The following is a 25,261-nucleotide window of genomic DNA, read 5'->3' on the forward strand; positions in this document are numbered from 1 at the left end:
GCTAACTTACTGTGGAAATTCTTTGCTGTCTGTTGGAGTATTCTCTTCACACAAACGGAAAGGTTTGGCTTAGTTTTACTGAGGAAAGCAGTGGGGTTTTCATGAGATCAGTTACAAACAGAAATGTCCGTACATTGTGTTTGAATAGCAGCACATGAGCAGGTGCCAGACATGGCACTAAATGTTTGTAAAATGTACAAAAAATCTATATGGATTTGATTTAAATTGTTTTTGTTTTCTTTTTCTCTCTAAGGAAGATGGTTTCTTAGCTGGAAATCATATGGGAATTGAATTATCTAAAGTCTTATTAAATGCCTTTTTAGCCTAGTCACTTCAATAAATACAAATTACAAGACATGAAAAGAAATATAGTGAATGTTTTACAAAGAGCATAATGAAATAAATGTAAAGGTTTGTTGGCTGTTTTTTTGCTTTCTTCTTTCTTTTGTGTGTGTGTATATGCATGCTGGCAAAAATACAGAACACAATAAAGCTATTCAACATTGTGCTTTGAGGTGATAATGGTGCATTTTAAAACGGAATGTGTTATGGGATTGGTTCCAGCCAATTTTGGACAAACAAAATGCTTGCTGACTTTAGCAGGGTCCTGTAACTTCTATGTCATATCCCACTCCACTTTGGAAATATTGATGATGATGCTAGGAAGGTATGGAAGGTTCAGAAGTGTTTTACAAAATTACATTCACACAATTTTAAAACATTTCTCCTTTCCAGCCCAAGCTTTTCTGTATTCTATTTATCTAAATTACCTTACCCCATTCACCACAACATCTTATAGTAGCTCTGTAAATAAAGGAAAAACAGCCATTTCTGCTTCATAGATAAAAAATGGAAACCCAGGTGGACTAGTGAAGTGAAGGAGATCTCTGGAGATCACATAGGAGATCTCTGGCCAATAACGTATTTAAATCATGACTCTCAGATCTGAAAGCAATTGCTTTAGTTTCATAGCCACTCATTCTTCTTCATTACAGTGAAATAATAGCCAGGGACCCTTTATGAAGAAAATAAACTTAAAATATTTATTTGTTTGTTTGTTTGTTTATTTTCAAGTTAATCTAGCAAGATTTTCCTGAGTATAATATCCTAAGTACAATATGTTTAAGCACACATACGCTCCCTGGGACAAGGCGGGGCACCCAGACCTGGAGGTGTGGGCATAATTTTGGCACTCGAGCTCCACTCTAGCTTTGAAATGAGCAAGGAGAAAACAAAAACCCATCTAATCCCCTGTTAGGTATACTCTGATTATACATGATTTGCCTGGACAGTTTTGAGGTTTCCTCCAGAGACAGTTCCACGTTGCAATAGAGGTGGTGCCATGCACTTGCAAACTAGGTTAGCAAAAGTATCTTGACATTAAGATGAAAGTGTAAACCTGAAGATACATACTTTGAACATGAGAATATAGATGTACTTTATAAATGATTCAGTGTAGGGGAGGAGGCATCTACACAAGTCCTTACTTATTTCTCAGTAGGTCTGGACTGTGTATGCAGGAAATCTCCAGAATGGGTCAGATGCCCCATCCTCTTCATATCTGGCTCTTCTGTTTCATTCTTTGGTGGCAGTTTTGGACTAACTATCACCTTCTGCCTTCTAACAAGCACCTTCTAACTAGCACCAACTGCCACCTCTTTGGTGGCAGTTTTGGACTAAATAGCACCTTCCTCCTACCACAGTTATGATCCCTATACAGACACAAGTGGACTTCTTATGAACCATATGTAATAACAAACTACACACTAGCCTTCCCCAATGACAACTTCAGTAAGACACAAGCAACCTGGAGGTCTGGGTATTTCTCAGCCAGGACAATCCTAGGCTTTTCACAACTATGCCCTGTGGTCAGATTTGGGACATTCAAATAGTCCCTGCATCCATAGCAAAATAACACCCTTCCCCCTTCCTCCTGGAATAACTACTTCAGGAATGCTTAGAACAGAAGGAAAAACAAACAAACAAACAAACAAAAAACAGTAAGTGCTTTTTTATTTTTTTTATTTTTATTTTATTTTTTCAACTGTACTGGGTCTGGCTGGGATGTTAACTTTCAACATGGAGTCAAGATGCTAGATGCTTCTGGAGTTCGGTTAAAGTTTTGTTTTTCCTGATGTTTCAGCACCAGAGGAAAGTGTCCCAACATATTATGTCTTCTATTAGGCATCTGCCCACAAAGGATTATCAATATTCCCTTTTCTCCTAACCAACACCCACACAGACATTCCCTTTGTTAGATCTCAAAAGTGAACTAAAATTCAGGCTGCAACTGAAAGAAATGCTGTTTTTAGAAGTCTAGAAATGTTTCTAAAGACTGCTAAATCATCTAGCCATAATGGGTTTGTACTGGTTTTAGGTGTCAAGGTTTTGGCAGCAGGGGGGCTGCAGGTGTGGTCTATGTGAGCAAAGCCCAGCAGCTGCCCTATGTCAGATCAGAGCCAGATCCAGATGGCTCCAAAAGTGACCTGCTACTGGCCAGAGCCAAGCCATGAGTGACACTGGTTGGACCTCTGGGAGAGCAGAGTTAAGGAAGGGGAAAAAAGTCCTGCTGTGCAACAGCAGCTGGGAGAGAGGGATGAGAGCTTAGAGAGAAGCAGCCCTGCAGCCCCTGAGGTCAGTGCAGCAGGAGAGTAGGAGGTGCTCCAGGCACGCAGCACAAGTTCCCCTGCAGCCTGTGGAGAGGTCCCTGGTGGAGCAGGCTGTCCCCCTGCAGCACATGGGTCCCACTCCACGCTGCAGCCCCCACATGGGTGGAGGAGCCCCCGGTGGAGCAGGTGGATGTGGCCTGGAGGAGGCTGCGGCCCATGGAGAGCCCCCGCAGGAGCAGGCCCCGGGCTGGAGCTGCAGCCCATAGAGAGGAGCCCACTCAGGAGCAGAGTATCTGGGGGGAGCTGCCGCCCACCCGTGGGGGACCTGTGCTGGAGCAGTTTGCTCCTGGGGGATGGACCCGGTGGTACCATGTGGGAGCTGTTCCTGAAGAGCTGCAGCCTGTGGGCAGCCCCCAGAGGCTCAGTTTGGGAAGGACGGCGTGCCGTGGGGGGGACCCCACGTGGAGCAGGGGCAGAGAGTGACTGTGAAGGACCTGCAGAAACGAAGTGTCAGGGACTGACTGCAGCCCCCATTTCCCATTCCCCTGTGCTTCTCGGGGGGGAAAGGTGTAAGATGGAAGGGGGTGGATGGGAGGAAAGTGGTTTTAATTTGTTTTTAGTTCTCACTGCTCTAACTTGTTATCGATAGGTAATAAATTACATAAATCTCCCTATGCTGAGACTGTTTTGCCTGTGATGGTAATTGGTGAGCAATTTCCCTGTCCTTATCTCAAACCTTGAGCCCTTTTCTGCTGTGTTTTCTCCCCCTCTTCCTTTGAGGACGGGAAGAAAGAGAGTGGTTGTGGTGGAATTTAGCTGTCCATCATGGTAAAACCACCACAGAGAACCAATTCAGATGTATGTGAAGCAACTAAGAGTCACATAGCCTGTAATATCTGTTGCAATCAGTTTTATCCCTCTGCATGACTCAACACCTATTTTCCTTGTGTATCCTGATTGATATTCAAACGGCACATAGCTTTGCTAGAGATATCAAAGCACAGTCTGGATTTCTAAAGATCGAGCTAGGATTTGATTCAACTTCCTTCAAAACATGCCCTATCCCCAGTTCTGTAGGTGCAATTTTTCAAGTATTGTATATGCTTCGAGAAACTTTGAAGTTAATAAATATTATTGTGTTAAATAAAATAAAATAAAGCCTTCTCAGTGAGACAAAGATCAGCTTCAGTGCTGTATAATATATGGCTTTAGCCCCTGGCATTGAGTTCTGGGAGTTACAGCAGTTTAAAGGAATTTGAGAGCACAGCAGTGGTTTTGGATTATAGAGTAGCTAAGGTACAAGAGAAAATTATTTAAAAAAAATATAAAATGGTTATGAGGTGAAACAGTTATGTAAATGATTAAAGCTCATAAGAATAAAAAGTTGTAGTGTATCAGAAGTCTTGGATACATGGAGGGACAATTTTTTGTGTGTATATGTTTTAGAGTTATAATTGTAAACATTACAATTTTCTGACCAGTAAAGGGTGTAAAACAGAGAAAAGTTTTAATTCTTGATTATATGTTATAAGTTTGCATCAGATTCAGAGTCTTCTTTTTGCTGTCTACTTTTATAACAACAAAAGCTAGCAACCTTATCTTTCACACCATAACCTTTCTCAAGATGAGAAAGGAGTATTCCAAAGGAAAATATAGCTGCTTTGGAGGTGACATAGCTCCACGTGAAGCAACAGCTGAGAAAAGCAACACATTTGAACATCTTCAGAAAGGGCACTGAGAAAGGAAAATAAAGTTTGCATTTGCAACTGCATAAAACCTTAGCTATTTGCATAGTTCAGCCTTCTAGCACAGGAATGACATATCAGAGTTAAAGAGGGTACAAAGACCTACCAAAATGACAATGGGGACAGAATCAAAGCTTTATGAGGAGAGACTAAAGAAGTTAAGGCTCCCCAGTTTGAAACAGAAAACTAAGGGAGATACTTCAAGTTTTAGCTCCTGAAGGTGGGCATCACTACCCACATATACATTGCATATGCTCTAGGGACTCCGTGAAACTCACTCAAAACAGATAAAAGTAGCCTTCTGGAACCTTTGGAATCTGTTGCTACAGAAGACTGTGATACAAGCAACATCAGCAGGTTTAAAAAGATGAACCACTAATGAACTACATGGACAGGCAAAGAGGACAAGCAAGCTTGTCCTCTAATATCACTATTACGATGACTGGTGAAAAATGTGTCTATAGGTTTCATATGCTTTTCCTAAGGAGACTTTCTTCTATTGCCTTTTAGGCTAGATGAACTATTGGTCTGATAAAGTATGTCAGTTTTTATATTCTCTTCTTCTTCTAGTAGAAAGTCAGGAATTTGTCTCCTGATTCCTAAAAACGCATCCTAAAGTGAACTGTAACAAAGTCATGGTTCCCACTGGAGTAAAAGTAAGACATATATACTGGACTGTGTGCATGTTGAGCATTCGAGTGCTCCACCTCTCCTAACTGTAACAGGGTTCCAGATGAAAAAAGTGAACAGACTGTCAGTGAAACAAACATGCCTCTCTTCTGTGTGGTTTTAAATTGTAGAATAAATTACAGCAATCCAGGGAGAGCCTGTAAGCTCTCCTGTGATTGCAATGGAAGATCCAGGAAATACCTACAAAGCAAAACATTACGTTAAGTACATTTTCCAACTAGGGATGGGATGAAATAAATGAATTTAACTTTCAATTACTGTACCTATCCAAAATGTTTTGCAGTAATGATTTCTGACATAAATTATAAGTGTTAATGTGTTACATGAAAATGATTCCTTGGTGGTCTGAAACCTCTCGTTATGACTGATATCACCTCAGTTGAAGTCATATCTTTTAGCTATCGAAACACTGCTCTCCTTCAAGATGCCCAGATTCTACAGATCTTCATGCAAAGAAGCCAAATAGAGAACAACTAAGTAAAATAGCTTTTCGTAAAATAGGACAAGGGTGATGGAATAGTGTTCAAATTCTTTGAATAATTTGGTAAAAGCATGATATCTTGCATAGAAAGGATGATAGAAGGTCTTATAAGAAATTTTGTCTTGTTTCAGTTTATATGAATTTGTCTGGAGGAGAGGCAACACACGGAAAGGTGAGGAGACGAGATGTGTCTTTGGAGAATCTTGTGGCTTTCTCCAAACCTTTCAGGTTGCCTCCCAGCCCAGGTCCCTGTACAAGTTTCTGAATGCTGCCTTCCAAGGAACTTCCCACCCCTAGCCGACCTCAGCTCATGCAAGAGGATTGCCTCTATTATGCCCCTGTCTGACTGAATTTCCCTTGGAAACCTGTTGGGGAAATGATCATTCAGATGAGAACAAAATACAACTATGATCTGGAAATCATGGGAAAGATTTCTTCTCTTTGTCTTAGCATCTATATCTCAATTTGGCAGGTGGTGACATAGAATGGTCATTATTTTCTGTATTCTTTCAGAGAACAATCTTGTTTAGATAAAGTGTAAAGTAAAAAAGAAATACCTTTTATTAATGACCAGCTTTTATTTCAATCTAAGTCTTCTTTTACCATTAGTGAAACATTAATCAGTATACTAATATTTAGGAGAAGAAAAAAAACAACAACAACAAAAACAACCAACCAACCAACCAACCAACAACAACAACAAAAAACACAAGGCAAAAATCAACAAGCAAGGCATAATCAACAAAAAAGGCATAATCATGAATATTGTGTGTGTAAGGAAGGGAAGGCAAAAAGAACATATTAAGGCCTTTTATGTTTCCATGCAGTGTCAGACCTCTCAGTAAATCAGATTTCTCTCTACGTGTGTATCACGTGCCATTTAAACTTCAGTGTTAACCTGTATACCATTGATACACTGCCCATTGAAATTAATGAAACCTTTAATAGGATTCAGAACTAGTTAAGACTAGTTAGTCAAATTTTTCTCCTAAATTTGAGGTATCTAGTAAATGGGTCTCAACTCCTTCACCAGATAGTGCCCTTGCATTCTATGGTTCATTCTCTTAATCAGAAAAAATCCTCTCATCCTTTGTGATTCAACATCATTTATTTGATGGCTTTGTTATTATCTTTCTGATAAGGTTTTTGTTTTAACTGCAGTACCACCAACTGATTTTCAAACTTCAAAAGTGCAACAAAATGCAGGGTTAAAAAAAAACAAACAAACAAACAAAAAAAAAAAACATGAATTTTTGTTTCTGACCTATAACAATTTCAAGTACTTTCTAGGGATTCAAATTAATACATAATGTACCTAAGCACATATCAGACATTAATCTCAGTTAATCTCAGTAAACCTTTGTATGTTTCTCCTACTGAAATTTTTAGATGTTCACCTGTTCAAGGATCAAATAATAAGATGTCTTCATTTTGCACAATTTAAAATTGAATCAGTGTTCTTGAAGCTGGATCTTTAATTGCCCCGTGAACTGTTTTGTACCATGTGTTCTTACATTGTTACATTTCCTGATTTGCTCTTTTTTTTTTTTCTTTTCTTTCAAGTGGAGCAGGCTGTTAAAAAAGTCTTTGTATTCTAATGAGAGAATGAGAGAAAGAGGAGTTTTTTTGTTGTTGTTTGTCTGTTTTTCAGGAAAAAAAAAAGTAATTCTTTCAGACATGCAATGTCATTAAAATGGTTAAAAAAAAAAGTACGGAATTCATTGGCATTTTTAAAAGTTCAGATATAATAATTTCCATATTTTCACAAGAGACTAATTCTCTAAAGTCTCTAAAATTGGTGGTGGTGGTGGTCTGTTTTTCAAAAAATCACATAGTTCACCTGTTAAGTTCACCCAAAATTTATGTATTATTTATGGTCTCTTTTCAGATGGATTCTTACATGAATGTTTAGATGGCTTACTGTGGTATTCATTAGGATGGATTTTTCCTATAAAATCCTGTTCTCCAGTTGCCTCCTTAAAAAGATTTATTGAAAATATTTCCAAACAGCAATTCAAATATATTGAGAGGCATTCAATATTTGTTCAAGGTGAACACCACAAACAAAATCTGAACCAAATGAATTCAACTCAGCAAATCTGTTCCTCCAATATTCATTCAAGTGATTTAAGTCCATCTCCCTGTAGACTTGTAACAAAGTGAAGCATACATGTGTGAGCCTTCTAAAGTGGCACTGGAGAGATTAAAAATATTTTATATAAGCTGGGAAACTCTTTGACACACGAAGGGCAGAATGTTCTCCAAAACCTTCGCCATATTGTTTTCATGTGAGTAATTGAACAAGTGTTGGTGATACTCCTGAAGTGGATTTGTCCACTGGTTGATACATTTTATACTAAATTAAGGTTCAACATACTTACGTTTAGTTAAGGTCTCTTTTGAGCAGAAATATTTCTTTCTTATCTTCAAGAATTATACCTTCATTAACTTCAAATTATCTTTGTCAATACAAAATGATTGCTCTAATCTAACAGAGGAAGTAAAATGGACAGATTCAATTGAGTAGTTCCTACTTACCAGTGTTTTTTAGGTTTTGAGCAAGTTTCAAACATTGTCAAAGGACATTCAAAACCAATATTTAACCCTTTTAAGTAAGTGTTACATATATAGAGGTAGAGATATAAGCAATGTATATTGGAAATTACATGTTCTCCAACTTTGGTTGTGACCTCTGTTCTGTTCTGTAACAAATCCTTTTATCCTGTCAATATAATGTACCAGAGCAGTGTTATGAGACTAAGGAAACTATGAATCAACAGAAAGATAGATACAGTATCTGCTTTTGAAATAAATACTCACTCTATCTTTTTAAATATGTTCCTCAAAAACACTGTAAACTACAACATTAGCATGTGTCATTAGGTATGTATATATATATATATATATATATATATATATATTTCACGTGTACTGACCATTTACTTTAGGAAAAGTCAGATGGGCATCCATTTACTCATGAAACAGTTTGAGAAATGCGTTAGGATTTTATATGTTTATGAAAATATTTTTTAACTGGAAACATAAAGAAATAAATCAGCGCTATGCTACATCAGCCCCTGCTCCATAGGTAAATCAGTGTGGGAAGCCATCAAGTCAGATAGAATATCTAGCCACAGATGAAGGAAAAATAAAAAGAAAAGCAATGTTTTTAACAGCAATCATTGAGATAGAATTCTTTCTGAAATTCAGTCAATTATCATTTCAAACATGAGAATATTATAAATAGTTACAGAGTCTACACGAGTATAGCCTATATACTCTGGTTTACAAGAGGAGGGTGCACGGATTCCTGCTTCTTAATTCATTCTGTTTCTGCATTCACTTGCTTATTAGAACAAGAGCAAGCATTGATTTCTTTAACAGTTCCTTACCTTCAAATATCGTTGCTGAATTTTAAAGCATTTTCTGACAATTAACCATTATAATACTTCTGTTTAGTCATATACGGAAAAGAATTTGGTGTCAACATCAAATAACTGACAGAATCAGTAAGAAACTGGAGACTCCAACTTCCAGTTATGCCTTTATTCCAAAAACATTTCCTCGTTTTTATAGCAATAATAATAACTTAATAACTAAAATAATAATAATAATAATAATAATAAAATGTTCACTTAAAAAATAAAGTCTTGCTGTTTTTGTAAACCAGTTAATGACAGAACAGTGCCAACTCTCAATTATTCTGGAATTTGTAATTAGACTTACAGGGGAGCCATCACCATATTTTACTGAAGAAGAAAAATCAAGTTGCTTGAAAGGCAAGACTTATGCAGTCAGAGACCTAATATTTTCTTCCTTTGTAGCTAGTGTTACAATGAGAGTTACATTGTTGGCTGCCATAAAGCAGACTGAATTAAATGTCATCCAGAGTTTAAAACACAAGTTACTTCCAGACTGGATTGCATAACCAACTGTACTGGTAAATTACTATGTAGATAAAATAGAGTAATTAGGAACAACATATAACAGATGTTTCTCGGTAAATATATGTTGAAAAGGAGAAGTAATAATGTAGTCATAAGACATAAAGTTAGTGAAATACTATTGACTTCAAGCATAACTAGTAATAATAATATTGACTACCAGTTAGAAAAACTGAGGATTTTACAATGAGAAAATCCAGATAATTCATTTAAACATATGGCCAAAAAACTATCTAGACCACAAATGCTGATTTTCAAATATATTTTGCAGCTTTAGACATGTTCCAGAATAAAGCTGTTTTGAAAATATTTTTAGAAGGATATATCTTTTCTAATACAAAAATGTATAGATTTGTTAATGCAACATTTTTCTGGATGAAATCATATAACAGTTAAAATGAAATCATATCAATAATTAAAATAATGCTCTACAAGTAATAGTATTAGGCATTTGTAGAAAATTAAACTATAGTGGTAACATTTAGATATGTTTACAACTTTGTGTTATGAAAATAATGATGTTGCTGGAATAGATTTCTGCAATATGCTTGAGGCCACATGATACCTTCAGTGACTTGAACAATTTAGCATTCATATATTAAAAAGATTAAAAACTTGTTATATAATAAGATTCAGAACACAATCCTCAATCAGAGTCATTGTCAAACATCTGCATTTCAAGTAGACACACACTTAAGATTTTTTTTTCATTCTGTTTGGTTCTGTATTTCTTAATCTTTTTACCAATTGTTTAGGAATAAAACCAAAATAAAACCACATAAATAAAAGACACCAAATTTGTTGATGACCAAAAGCCTAGGGAGAAGTAAGTAAAGGAGGAGGAGAAGTCATCCCTATAGTCTGTAAGCAAACTGCATGTGTTTCAAATATAAAAGCACACATCAAAGACAAAAATGTAGGTCATGATAATGCAATGGCAGATTCTGTCTTGAAAGCTGCAGTTCTGTAATGGTCTTACCATGACAAAGAGTAGAAAAATAAATAAATAATAATAATTCAGAGTAAATTCCTACTACTACATTGTTACCAAAAGGATTAATATGATCTTATAATCATAAACACGGAAATACTCCACAGGATTAAAACAACAAACAAAAAAACAAACAAAACCTAACAATTACAACAAAACACCCATGTTTGTCAAAGTTATAACACCTGCTGTAATTCTGTTCACAGTCATGGTCTCCATTTATTAAGAAGGATACTAAAACCCTCAGAAAAGATTCAGAAAAGTACCACTGTATGACTGATGGACTGGAAAACATGCGTAACAATGAAAAAAAAAAAAAAAAAAAGATGAAATCAATCCAGTTATCTTATCATTTAGACCACAAGGAAGAGTCTCGGTCACATGCCATAAGAACCTAAAAGAGAAATAGAACTTTGACAATAGATAGCCCTTCAGTCTAGAAGATAAGCATATTAAAAAGATCACTTAAAAACTAGAAAAACTCAGACTAGGAATAAACTATTTTTTAGCTAGGCAAATATCACAGATGATAAGGGCTTAATTGTCACAAAAACTAATTATCATTGCAGTGTTTATTCAGTGATTTTTAAAGACAAAATATTCCTAGTATTGTGTCTAGAAAGATGGGAACTATTGGTGTTAGCAGCACTGTGTATCTGAAAAATGTATGTCCCATAATAATATAATTTCTAGTGGCATTTCTTTATTCCCGTTGTTACAGCATTTGCTATTTCTAGATGATTATTAGACCTCAGAACCCACAGATATTCCTGGAATTGTCCTTTCCCATTCTTTACAAAATGATTTTTCAATACAGGTTCCTATTTTATCTTTTTTATGCTTTTCTATGTCTAAATAGTCTGTCTTGTCATGAATACACAAGGTGATTTAGCTACATTTGCCTGTCCTGAACAAGGACATCTTTTCTTATCTGTCACCCTTATGATTACTGCAGAACTTATCAGTATGATCAAAATAAAGTAATTCAGAGAAAAACTGTCACTCCCACAGCCCACTGATTCTGAGAATTTTGCAAAGTGATATAATATATACAGTAAGACAATTTGGTGTATCTGGCCATGTAGAATATGAATATTAAAAAATAAATAAATAAAAAATGAAATCTTTTATTTGAATTCATACAACTTCATGTAACTTATCAATATATTTGCCTAATGGCAAGTCTACAGTGTCAGAAAGTGAGTATTGATCATTGGAATTTATATAATAAGACTTATCTGATGACTGCTCAAGACACTCTAAATTCCAAATGTGTAAAAGACCAGATCTGTTCTAGCCATTATTTTGCATTCAGTCTTCTGGCAAATGGATCCAGCTGTGCACAACTGCAGGTTGGAAAGTTGTTACAAGTTAGTTCCAATTTCCTGATCTACAAAAGAAATAAGATGAATATAAAACCTGTCATAAGAAGGATTTTGATGGGCAACATTATGTCAAATCTTTTAGAGTACTGAATCCTGGAAAATGCTTTTGGATAAACTATTATCACGAGAAAAAAAAAAAAAAAAAAAAAAAAAAAAAGTCTTTTACCATGTGGGTATTTTATCTTTTACATTTGTGAATGTGAAACTGCACACTCACTCAATCCATGTAAAACACCAATTGGCTGAGAAGATACCAGCAAGAAAGATGGTCTTTCATTTAATTATTCCACTCTATATGACATATGTCATAAAACATAGTTACAAAGGATATAATCTACATTAATACTAAATTAAGACAAAGGATCTTGAGCTTCTCCTCCAACCTTCTATAAATGCAGGTAGACCCCTTTTGTTCCTTTCCCAGATCATAAGGGAATAATGGAAATGGTGACATCACCATCCCTGGGAGTGTTCAAGGAAAGGTTGCACCTGATGCTTAGGGACATGGTTTAGTGGGTGACATTGGTGGTAGAGTGATGGTTGGACCAGATGATCTTGAAGATCTTTTCCAGCCTTGATGGTTCTATGTTATCTTTTGCTTAAAGACCTTACACAGCTAAAAGCAAATCAAAATTCCTGATGGACAAAGGCTATGTAGGATCTCTTACCTAAAATTGGATATGCAGTAACTTTCCTGATACTTCTAAAACTAAACTTCCCATCTGCTCAACAATTAAGCTCTAATTGCAGCAAATTTATACTTGAATACTTAAAAGTATATTTACTACTTTGCCCTGAGCATCACAAAAAATGAAATGAACCAATTTTAGTTTGTTACTCTTAAGGAGGATGAGTTTGAAACTGATATTTTAGTTTCCAATTTTGACTTTTCATCATATAGAGGGATCATATTTTCAAGCTTTGCCTCAATGCTCTAAAGGTTGCATTCCCCAATGAAGCTTGTGATTTATATGTAATGACTTTCCTCCAGGAGTGAATGCTTTAAGTACTTGCTCATAGATCATGAAACATGGAGTGTCTGATAAGTTAACTCTTGGGAGAAGGGATGTTGACTGTTCTTATGCTTGAAAGTGGGATTCATGGAATCCCGACTTGGTTTCAAATGTCTTGGAAAATTGAATGTACTGAGAATTGTCAATAACCACCAGTCTTTATATAAACTTTTTAGCTGTTTCTGAACATTAGTGTTATTTATTAGTGCTCAGGATCAGTCCCCATAGATATTATACAGTTTACCAAAAGCACACTCTGATTCCTGTGCAAAACCATGCATAGGCCAAATGATGCTTCCCTGCCATTCCATCCCCAGGTTTAGCAAAAGCAGTGCTGTAATGTCATTACCTGGAATAAAACACAGATAAGGACTCAGCATCCTACCTCCAAGAAAAGTTGCTCTTTCTGAGAACCCTTATGAGAATGATCAGTTCTAGTTGTCTACATATGCTTGCTTTCCAGTGTTTGAACAGCTGCATCTATGACTGTAACTGGCCATATAAATGTAACTTTAGGTACTTCTGGATCGATTTAGATACTTAATTCAAAAAGGTGAAGGTTCCTGAGTAGATATAGCAGCAAATCAACATCCAGCCTTTTTGGATACTCTGCCTCTTTGTGCCCCAAGCACATGGGGTTTCTTTGCAAATTCTCTCACCCCACCACTGAGTTTTCTCTGATGTAAAATGGAGCTATTAAGAGTGTCTTCTCTTGTAAAACAGCATGAGAACTCTCAGTTCAAAGCAGGAGTTCTATATATTCATTATTTTATTTAAGATACACAAAAGTAAACATACCGATTTAAACTGACAGGTCTATGAAGTGAGGGTAATGAAAATAGTAGAGTGGGATATAGATTTTCAGAAAACATCTAGTTTATACCTGGGATAAGATCCAAATTCATTGAAATGAACGGATAGCCTAGTGCCTCCATCACACATTTCTACTACAATGACTGCACAGAGAAAGCTAACAGGCATTATTTCCTCAGCAACAGCTTAAGTGCAGACCCAGCTTCATCCAATACTAGATTTGCCTGATTTTCTCTCTCTTTGGGATGTCATCATGGAAATAGTCTTGATTACTTAATGTTTCTTGAAATGGTACTAGCTTAGCTAATCAATGTTATTCTGTTGTTAAGCAGGATATTTTTCCTTTCTGAAACAACATTGATTACCTAATTATGGCCATTAAAAACACCCAAAACCAACACACATTTAAGCCACTGATAGCACGGTTCTTATTGAAACTCTCACCAGTAATACTTTTCTATTTCTACTCAGTTTGCAAAGCTTATCTATTTTTAAACAGCTTAAACTTATTCTCTGTCTTAATATTTTGCAACTTTCTCCCCTCCCCCAGCTTTCACTAGCAGGCAGTGCAAAATTAACAACAAGCAACAGGATCAAAGAGCTTTTTCCAGAAAGCAGTGATACAAAACAAAAAGAAAGGGATGTGGCAGTGGGTATAGACACAGCACCTGTTCGATTTTTTTTTTTTTTAATTTAAAACTTAATTCAACCTAATTCAAACTTATTTTAGAAAGCAATTGACAACAGGAAAAAATATAAAATTGGCAGGAAACTGAGACTTCAGTGTTGAGAATTAAGAACTTCAAACTGTGATTTAGAATATATATGTGTATCTATATATATATTGCTGTTGCATCATTAGGAGAATTTGGCTCTACAGCTGTATTTATGATTATTGAAGGATTCTTCTGTTTATATTTAGCCATAAAATTATACATACTTAAAAGCTCTGATACATCCTTAAAAAGGCAACACCCAACCTGTCTCTGTAGTCATCTATTTTAACCTAATATTCAACGTACTTCATGGGATTTGGCCTAGGTGACAAATCATTGTCTTTTTCTAACTTTTCATTGTTATAAGTGACTTTTATCATGCATTGTACATATGATTGTGTATATGTTTCTATGTATGTATTTTTGCACGTGTACCCTAGTGAATAAGTATTAAATATTTATGTACCCCTTTTGAAATAAATATATATAGATAATAGGAGTATAGTATCCTTTTAGTTTATGCATAACATTTATTATAATCAGAGAATTCACATTGCAGATAGAGAATGCATAAAACATACACTGTGTAACACCAGATGGGCTTTTTAAGACCCAGCTGCACAAATGATGTGATACCTATAGGGCCCATATCAGCCTCATGAAAGCCCAATAACTTTTAGAAAATGGCATGGTGATGTTGTGCAAAGAAGCTAAAAGAAGAAAGGTCCTTAAGCTGCAACATCTCTGGAAAATGTAAGTAGACATGGTCTGATACTTTCCTGGTGAGGTTTGACATGCTTTCAAAAGTGGGCACCTTCATTGTTAGATATATCAGAAAGGTCTTTAAATTAGCAAAAAACACTTAGCAAAAAACACTCAGAAACACTTTTTCCTTCTAAGGGGCACAAGATGTAGAAGGTGGAGTGATAATTCATGGAATCACTTGAGATCATGTCAGCTAGAGTCTCAGCTGTTCAAATATACATACAGCAATGGATGTTTTTTGCCTATGTAGCTAAACCTAAGAGCCTCACTAAGTTTTTGTGCCTGCAGCTTTCTGTTGGCCTCTGAGGCACACAGAAAGCCCTGCCTATGGGGCTTATGCTTTGCTGCCTCAGCATCACACTGTCCAGCAGGAGGGACAGATGAACCAAACATCCCTTGTAAGCAGCCTGAATACAACCCCGAAGGACAAGACGGAGCGCAAAAATATAGCAAGATAGTTAAGAAGAGAATGAAATTGGAAGGATTTGCAGCTGGACCGTGCTTAAATATGCAACTCCTCCTATCCAGCCTCAGCAATGGCTTTCAGTGGGACCTGTTGGTCAACAAGAAACATGAAAGTCAGTAAATCGACTTAAATTTGATATAAATTGATTTAAGCTCAAATCATATCTTTTGATTTTTGGGTTTTGTTTTTGCTGAAAGAACAAATTAAGCAAAACCATTAATCTACCATAACATGACAATCTTCTCCCATGATAATCACAAAAACACCCATATTGCTGTCACCAGATAACCCACAAAACAACCATCAGGGTACCAGAAAAGGGCATGGTGGGAAAAGAAGACAAAGAAAGAGGAAATTGTTATGCTTCTTTCTCCTTGGTACAGTTTTTCTGGCCAAGAATGGACTCTAGCTCAAGTCACTTCTTGCTATGGGACCTGGCATGCTGCCACATATGTTCCTGCTCACAAGCAGCATCAGCATGCTGGCTGCAATCTACTTCAAAAACAAATGAGGTCCAAAAATATCCTCCTCTCAAAACAGGTTGTGTGTGTGTGTGTGTGTGTGTGTGTGTGTGCATGCTTGCATGTGTGATTTATGCAAAAATCCTGTAAAAATATTCTGGTTCATCAAAAGTCTAATTTACATACATTTTTTGGACACTGTAGAGGCTGATTAACATGACGTATCGCAATTCAGAAGGAATGTTGACTGAAGCATTTTAGGAGGCTGGGATGTGGGAACATGAGTTAGATAAGCATATGGAGCTCAATGAATGAAACAGGAGGCTGCCTATCCTGCTATGATTTATGTTCCTCAACTTGTGAGAACTCGATGGCTTTCAGATAACAGTATGGTTTAGAAAAATATAGTACAATGAAAAAAATCTTAGAGCTTTCTTTATTCGTTTTTGATATGCCCAACTACATCTTCCATCTTCTTTCATAAACATGAGATTTTAATGTTTTTATTTTTAAAAGAGTAATAGCTAACACTATAAACTTGTTTACAAATAGTAAGTTAAAATAGTTAATCGGAAGCATTTAGAAATTATTTTTTATCACCTGAATTTAAAGAAAACATAGCAACATTCATCTTGCAAAGTAAAAATGAAAGGTATTTTACGTCAGGTCTTTAAAATGTAAACAATAACTTACACATGCACCTGAAACTGGATTAATGTTAAATTTTCTCGTCATTTATTTAGTTCCTTGTATTTAATTGGATACTGACATTTCTCCAGAGGCATACAATATGAGAGAATCACATAATTGTTCCCTAACCACTTTCTGTATCACCAAAACAATGTAAATAACACTCTCTTGCCAAGTCCAAATCTCCAACTAGTAGAAATGTTTGCTAGTAGCTTTCCTGAAAGGAAATCACCTCATGCATTAATCACGCTGCCATAGCTCTGCTTAGTAACTTTCCAGCAAGGAAACAGTATTTCCCTGCAATGAATTACTCCTCCTCAGCCTCAGCAATGTCCACTACAGTTAATTACTGGTTTGCAAGTGCTGATAGTCCAGAGCACAGGTGACAAAAAGGAAAGCACTCACCATCACAGTGTCAAATGATCAGCCAATGGGAGACCAAATTTCCCATTATTATGAGATATGGGGGTGCTTACTGTTTTATGAACAGCATATATATGCCAGCGGGTTTTGTTTGTTTGTTTGTTTGTTTTGTGGTGTTTGTTTTCTCTTTGTTTATTTGTTTTCTCATTTTAGTGTAAATATTTAAAAACTGTAAAAAAAAAAAAAAGGAAAAAAAAGATATATATATATCCAGCCGTCCTTCTGGGGAATGATAACTGGTTGGAATAACTACTGGATAACTACTGGAATAGTTCCAACAGGACAGAAACAGGATCACTGGGTCATTTAAGAGCTACTACTGCTCAGGGGCTCTCTGGGACACCTTTCTTTCTAAGTTTCTTCTCTTCTGTCAGGATATAATTTAACTATGACCTTTTAACCCCTTGTTACATGTACAAGCCTTTGGAGTGTCTGCAGGCAAAGGCTTTTTACCCTTGCACTCACTTCAGCCGTTCATAAATGTGGGGGTTCAGAAGCCAGATAGCTTTTGCAGCATTTCAAGGACTGTGATGGCCCTAACATTGACATTTGATTTAGACATCTAAAGCAAGCACTAAGTTTCCTGTTAAGTCAGTGGGGAGAGACAATATTTTCTAATAGGGTTTAAGGGAAGAAGCATTCAGCCTTCATGTCTAATGGAAAAGAGCTGAATCTTTCCAAGAAGCAGCTGGTGACAACAGCAACCCTCTCCACTTATGCATGGTGGAGACCAAACGAGACCATTAGGGCTCATTTTCGTTGTTAAATGTAGAATGTAGTGCTAAGATTCTGAATGATGCCCTCTTCACTCTCAAGCTTTCACTGCAGGAAGACCCACATCTTTCATAGGTGTTTTCATTGGCCCCATGTCTATCTTACACCAGAAGACTAAGCGCCCATTTCAGGTAATAATGATTTGGTCAATACAGTCAGCAGATCCTAGAAAGCTATTTAGCTGACCAGATATCTATTCTTAGGATTAATCTGGAGCTGAATACTACAATTGGCTTCTGTCTAGAAGTTACCTCTGACATATAAGAATACTCTCAATGGTTTTAGCTGTCCAAACAGAATTTTCTAGCTCCATTAGGACACCTAGAGGTTATCTGAAACATTTTCATAACATTGTCAAGTACTACACAGGACTTGCAGGAGACTCCTGCCCTCTCGTATGACATCTGGAGGCCAGGTGGATTTCTTAAAACATTTCAGATATTAATAGACAATTATAATTAGAATCATAATCAAAGAATATCCTGCATTTGAAGGGACCCACAAGGATCATGGAGTCCAATTCTTGTTCCACACAAGAACATCCCAAAATCAGACCCTATGTCTGAGAGCATTGTCCAAATGCTTCTTAAACTCCTGCAAGCTCGGTGCCATGACCGCTGCCCTGGGGAACCTATTCCAGTGCTCAGCCGCCCTCTCGGTGAAGAACTTTCTCCTGATATCCAACCTGAACCTGAATTAGGCACCCAAATCATGTCCTATACCTAACAGCTCTAAGGTTTTCTGGAAGGGTTGCCCATATAGTACAATAAAGCGTCTCAGAATGCAGGACTAGAAAAAAAACAAAAAACAGACACAGGAGCCTGAGTCCAACCAGAAAGACTCCCAGTCTCCTATTCCTACTCTTTGGGATATGATATATGCATACTTCAGAACAGTACATGATAAAAATTAGCAGTAATCATAGGAATGGAAATTAAACACCAGAAAAAAAATAAAAAATGAAAACACTACTAATGAAAATACTAGAGTCAAATTTCCTATTCCCTTCTCTCCTTCTATGCTGGACTTTTATACACAAGGTTGCAAAACCTAACCAAAAAAAAAAGAATTCAACTTCCTTCTTCTCCAGAGCACTCCTTAGCTTGGTAGTAAACTACACTCATGGGAGAGGGGAGTCTAAATGCCCAGGCTGAAGTGGAAAGAAAACTCAGGTCTTCCACCCTCTGGAAAAGCATGCTGATTATTTTTTCATTATGGAAAAGACGGGCATGACAACATCACAGTGACAGCTACAAATGAGTTGTTATGCTACTGACCAAATCTGAGGCTTTAGGATTCCCTGAGGTGTTGACTGCAGTCAAATGGCTATTAAGTCTGGATAATTAAGCTCTAGATGTGCTATCCATGGAGCCTAGAAGAGCATGTGTTCAAAGTAGGCATCTACTGATAGCAAACACCTAGAGGTAGCCCAAAGGAACTTCCACACTAAGCAGAGAGATGTATAATGTGCTTAGTTATCAGTTTAGGCAGCACTAGGAAGCAGAAGAACTGTATGACATTCTAGGACTTGGATGTGTGCTTTTTCATGCTGATTTTAGAATGATTTAGAAATATCTTACACATGAGAAACAGAAGAAAAGGAGAGGGGCTTGCTGATCTTCATGTTTGTAGATGTACAAATTTTAAGCCCACTGACCAGCCTACAAAAATGTTATAATCTAGGACAAAATAATTGAGATGTTCTGGAGACACTTCATTTAATATTCTTTTTCAATATTTTTATTCAATCTGTGTCAAGTAGTGACAGAATTTGAGAATAAAAGAAGAGAGTCATAACCATTGCATTGCCTGAAGCTGGCTTTCTGACAACACTTCTGCTGGGAAAGAAGTAAAGCTCTATTTACTAAAGCATACTATTGTGGCTAGTCTGTAGACGTGATATGAGCTTAATGCTGCTAGCGGCTGCTGGAGTGTTTCTTTAGACTATGCAGTAGCTGTATTTCTCCACAAATACAAGCCTCCATGTCTCCATCAACAGAAGCATAACAAGGATGAATACAGATTGGGAAGGGCTCTCGTGGCAGACAGATGGCAGCACTTTTGGTGTCTAGGGTAGACAGGGGATGAAAGTTCATGATGAATTATTAAGCTAACAGGCTGACACTCTTTTTTTATCCCTGCAGTGTGCAGAAAGGCACCCAGAGGGTCTCACCTGCCAGTTTATCGGTGCTCGCTGTCACCACTGGGTGTCTCACCGACCAACTTTTCAGGAAGGTGAAGACAGTAATGATCCTTGCTATGGCTGCACAAAGATGGAAGCACCAATTGCAGTTCAAAAGAAGATAGGGCTGGATCTGCAAGTTACAGGGAGAAACACAACTACCTGACTTCCAGCCCCAGAAAAGACTGACAGGGGGACAACACTGAACAGGGGTTTGAAATTTTTCTGCAGATAATTTCAGCCATTATTGCAGCTGCATTGTCAAAAATGATTTCTAGCTAGAGGTACAGCTCAGTATAGTGAAAACCTGTTCTTCCCCAAAGAGGTTAATTCTCTTCCCTTGTATGTAAATCATCTGGTTTGGTTTCATGCTGTGCATGGCGCTGTGAATGCAAGTGGAATGTTCCCTGTTCAACTTAGAGTTCACATTGATGCTACTGATAGTGAAATCAGTTAATTAGCTCTGAAGGTGTTAACAGAGAAGGAAAGTTCTTCTGAAAGCAGACTATGCCTGAAACCACACATCTTTATGGCATTACTTTGAAAGAAAAAAAAAAAAAAAAAAAAATCATCATACCAAAATAGCATTAAGGAAAGACACATTAAACAGGAGAGTAGTAGCCAGGGGAATCTTAAAGTTAATCCAGCATATTGCTGTAAAAAGGCTTGCCATCTGGATTCTAGTTTGCTACAATATTGAAGCTTCATGGCATTTTCTTCCCTTCATCTTCATTTTCAGCTATCATTCATTAGAGAGCTGAAAAAGCTGTGCAGCACTCCAGTGCTGCAGCACGCTTGTGATAGAAGACACTTTCAGAAATCCCTGTTGAAGCGTGTAAATACTTAACTATCTTCTACAACTCTGCAGTCTCTGTGTAACCAGCCTCTGGCAGACTCACAGCCATGTAGCAGTATTAATTATACAAGTGTTGGTGTGCAAAGTACACAAAAGAAGGCTGCTTTTCCAGGTGGAAGCGCAGATGCTGTCACCATCACCAATCACTCGAGATCTTAATAACTTCACTAATCTGTCATGAGTCATTTCAAAATCCCCCTCTTTGCCTCCAGTATTGCAGGCAGCAGCAAAATGACCCCTTTGCATAAAACACCTCAAGACACTAGAGGGCTTGGTAAACCTAGCGCTGCGAGACCGTAACTTAACGAGATGCATGAGTCTCCGGATGCCGGTTTCAACTAGCAAGCCAGCACAGAAACGCATCAGCGATTGCATTTTATATGATCGACAAATCTGCTTTGAAGAAGGGCAGGGGTGATGTGGCCAAGAGGGCGAGCTGAATTACCTCTTGCTTCTTCAGAAGCGGTAGTGGAGGTCAGGAAGGAGGCAGCATGAGACTGCTGTGGCGCAGAGCCCGGCACACATTAAAGCAGCCGACAGGACTTTATGTGTCTTAAAGGCAATTAAACAGAGAAGGTTTGGGAGGGTGCTGTGGGGTTGCTCTTCACTTGTTAGGTTTTTGTTTGTTTGTTTGTTTGTTGCTGATTTGTTTGTTTGGTTTTGTCTCCCTAGGCTTTGGTGAAAGGAAAGATAAAAGGAGATTGCTCTGATACCTGCAGTTATTGCACACAGGCAGGTTTTTGTGCCCAGTGAGTGAAAAGACAAATTCTCCATTTTGGCTATTTTTCCTGGAATAAAACCAAGCTTTAAAGGAATAGATCCAGGTCCTCAGGTCACAGAAATTCAAACAGCACCAAGGGAAAGTGAGATTTTACACCAGTTTGCACACATGTAAACAACTTCTGTTCATGTAAACAACTTCCTACTGATTTCAGGAGGGTAATCTGATTTCCTCTCCCTGGAAACAGAATATGACCCATCAAGTTGTTTTTCTCACGTGTATTTAAATGCACTTTTTTTTTTTTTTTTTTTTTTTTTTATGCTTGCAGCCCCCATCATGAGCCACAGCACACTACAACTACAGGGAAGAAAAAAAAAAAAAAAAGAAAAACACCAGAAAGTTTGTGCCTAAGCACCAGGCTGATTCAGATGGCATTAAAAATGAAGACAGATGAAAAGGACAAACAGTTTTTCCCTGTCCCCGCTCCCAGTAGGACACGGTGAGTAACAGCCCACCATGGGCTGAGGGATGGAACATCCCTGCCACCACCACGCTGACATTGGCACCAGAGAGCAGCATGGTCCAGCCTGGGCGAGGACTGCCAAGGATGTGCCCCTGGACAGTAGGAAGCTTAAATTCTCTTTGAGCACGCATGAATATCTCTACTCATCACACTTTGGAGATACAGGTGTGTTGCAGCTCCTGCTGCTTCCCAGAGACTGGGATGATATTTAAAGTAAACACTACCAGCCTGGAGAGGGTTTTCTATGAGTTTTTATATGAAAAAATCCTGCCTGGGTGTTTTATTTTGTTGTGCAGTTACTGAAATTCACAGTATGTCACATTAATAGGATGTTTTTAATTATACAGAAGTCATAGAGCTACAAGCGGCTAGGATTATTTAGCTTCCTTTAGTGACTTACTGCTAGACATACACATACATGCACACGTGCTTCCTCTGTATTTTCAAGACAATTCTATCTGCAGGGGAGGACCATCTCTGTTACTTGTATAATTTTGATAAATTACAAATGGGAAATTTCTTAATTGGAGAGGGGAGAGTAATCAAATCACTTTCCATCCTTTAAAGTAGACTGAGTACAATGGACTTCTCTAACCTTAGCAACATCCATAAATAAGTTTTCAGTCCTTATAAATACCGGATGTACCAAGTTAACATTGTATCATAACAGCATTAACAATGTCATAAACTCAGAAGAAACTGTACAGCATTAGGGCAATAAAGTCCCATGAGAAGCAGTGTATAAACTGCACTTCATTTTCATTGCTGTTGACCTGTTAGCAAAAGAATCCACAAGTATAAGCAACAGATCAAGTTGGCTGCAAGTAAATAAGATGTGCAGACATCTATTTACTGCTTTACATCCTTATCTGTATTATGTTTATTTGAGGAAACACTCATACATTGCTAATCAAAATATCTCAACCTGCCAAACACTTTTATCTAAGTTCCCATCCCCTTGAAAAGTCAGAATTATCATAAAAAAGTCTTTGGAGGAAAAATCCAAACAGGATGAATATTCATGCTTTTCACAGCTGTTACATTTATGGAAATGCAATAACAGCAAACTTCTTGGATTTGGCAAAGAGTTTTTTACCAGATGAATACATGCCAGTAAAAGAACTTAAGTGAAATGAAAAGCCTGCCTCACTTCTCTTTTCTAAGGAGGTATGCTGCAGTCCAGAGCATTCTGAAAGTTAATGAAAGTCTTTTTTTTTTTTTTCTTAAATTTCAGAACATGTGTGCAAAATTCAGCTGGCAGTGCATACACAGACCATATTTAATAAACACATCAATTTGAAAGCAATGTTCCATGTCCACAGTTAAACAGCTGATGACTGGAAATTTTGCCCTGATAGAAATAATAGTATTTTATTTGCTTGTAATATTAAATGCAGCCAGAGTTGTCATCTTCCCTGAAAGTTTAATCCAATCATACAATTTTAGCCCTTAACAAAAAATCTGCATTGTTTACTGAGGGGAAAGAAAATAAAACAAGAACAACAACAACAAAATAAAAAGGTACCTGGCCATTTCTTTCTATTGATATGCTTTGCTAAAGCCATGCTCCAGCAGCCCACAGTGTAAAACTGCATAGACCAGGAATGTCTGCAAGTGAGATGCACAGATAGAAACATTCAGCATAAGATGTAAGGCAAAGAAGACTGCAACATACCTTCAGCAGTGTGATCCTTCCTTCCCAGCCAGCCAGTTCTCAAGGATATACACTACTGATGGGACTAGGAAAGTAATTGTAAATGGACTACTAATAAGTAGATTCATGAAACCAGATGTGACAGCAGGGTGTCACTAGGTCCTTTTTAAACTTGCCTCCAGTGCTGTCTCCTAGTTCCTCCAGACAGAATTAGACAGTTGCTGCTAGGATCAGAGCTGAAGAAGCAAGGGTGCTTTTTGACTGCAGTTGCTAATGCTCCACTTTCAGGGAAAGCGCAGAAGTATGTGTGTGCCTGCACTAACTGCACACACTCATCAGCCTGCTACAAGCAGGGAGATGTGATATGCATACTGAAAGAGCTGTGCAGGGAGGAGTAGTTCAGAAGCACACCCAAGCCTGTTCTGGTTGTAATTGCACCCTACTGACCTCCCTGGGCTGGATCACTGCTGGATAATTCATCAATAAGTCTATCAGTCAATGAGCAATAGATCTGAAATAGTGCATTAGGGGAGGGGAGAGGAGGGAACAAACACAGCTCCAGACCTTCATGCAGCAAACTTTCGAGACAGCTGTTTTACATTTCCCTGCCCTTAGCATTCCCACTGCAAATGTCATGGTCCATAGGTGAAGGCAATTGGATTTCATTTTAATTAATAATATGAAAGAGGATTTCTTTAGCCATGGTAAAGCATATTTTTAACTAGAGTCCTTTATGAGAACTGCTATTATCCCAGGGGTTACCAGTGAATCAACAGATCCCAGCTGTGACAATGCCCCACAGGTGTTGTACTGATTCACTCTTAAAAAAAAAATAAAATAAAAAATAATAATAATAAAAAAAAAAAACTTACAGTCAGATTGGATCTGACAAACACTAGAAATATCAGTATCTTTACTTTTCAGGGGAAAAAAAACAGTTTCAGAGAGGGAAAAGATATGGCCAAGGTCACACATACACAATCTGAATCCAGATCTCCTACATCCTGTTTCAGTTTCCTATAAATAAAACCAGACTGTTTCTGTAGATGAGAATTACTAACTTGTGGTAACAGGCTGCCACCATCAACAAGCTTTGGTATGAGCCAAAGTGGCAACTGTCCATCTTACCACATTCTATCTTTATGTCTTCAGGTCAGTTCATTTTTAACAGCAATATCATAATAGGACAGCACTGTTAAAATGCAATGTTTTTATATGAATTTGACAGTGCAGGCTTGACAGGTGATTCTTCTGCTGGAATGTGTTCCAGTCTTCTCCTAGAAAAGTGAGCTGTATTGTCAGCTCACATATTTGTTTAAACGAAGCTGTAGCATTAAAATTGTTTCACCTGGGCACCCT

At 37.5% G+C, this 25,261-nt stretch overlaps 1 protein-coding gene and 1 long non-coding RNA gene across 2 annotated transcripts in view; one reads left to right on the plus strand and one right to left on the minus strand.

Moving 5' to 3' along the window:
- Positions 1-24,173, minus strand: part of TENM4 (teneurin transmembrane protein 4) — a 1,646,934-nt gene extending 1,622,761 nt beyond the window's left edge. The window contains exon 1 of the mRNA XM_068654787.1: positions 23,924-24,173. The gene's annotated coding sequence lies outside the window, so the exon portion shown is untranslated. The remainder of the gene's footprint in view (positions 1-23,923) is intronic.
- Positions 1-25,261, plus strand: part of LOC137842133 (uncharacterized) — a 218,511-nt gene that overhangs the window by 42,387 nt on the left and 150,863 nt on the right. The window lies entirely within an intron of this gene.

The sequence above is a fragment of the Anas acuta genome, chromosome 1 (assembly GCF_963932015.1).
Source record: "Anas acuta chromosome 1, bAnaAcu1.1, whole genome shotgun sequence".
Taxonomy (NCBI): Eukaryota; Metazoa; Chordata; class Aves; order Anseriformes; family Anatidae; genus Anas; species Anas acuta.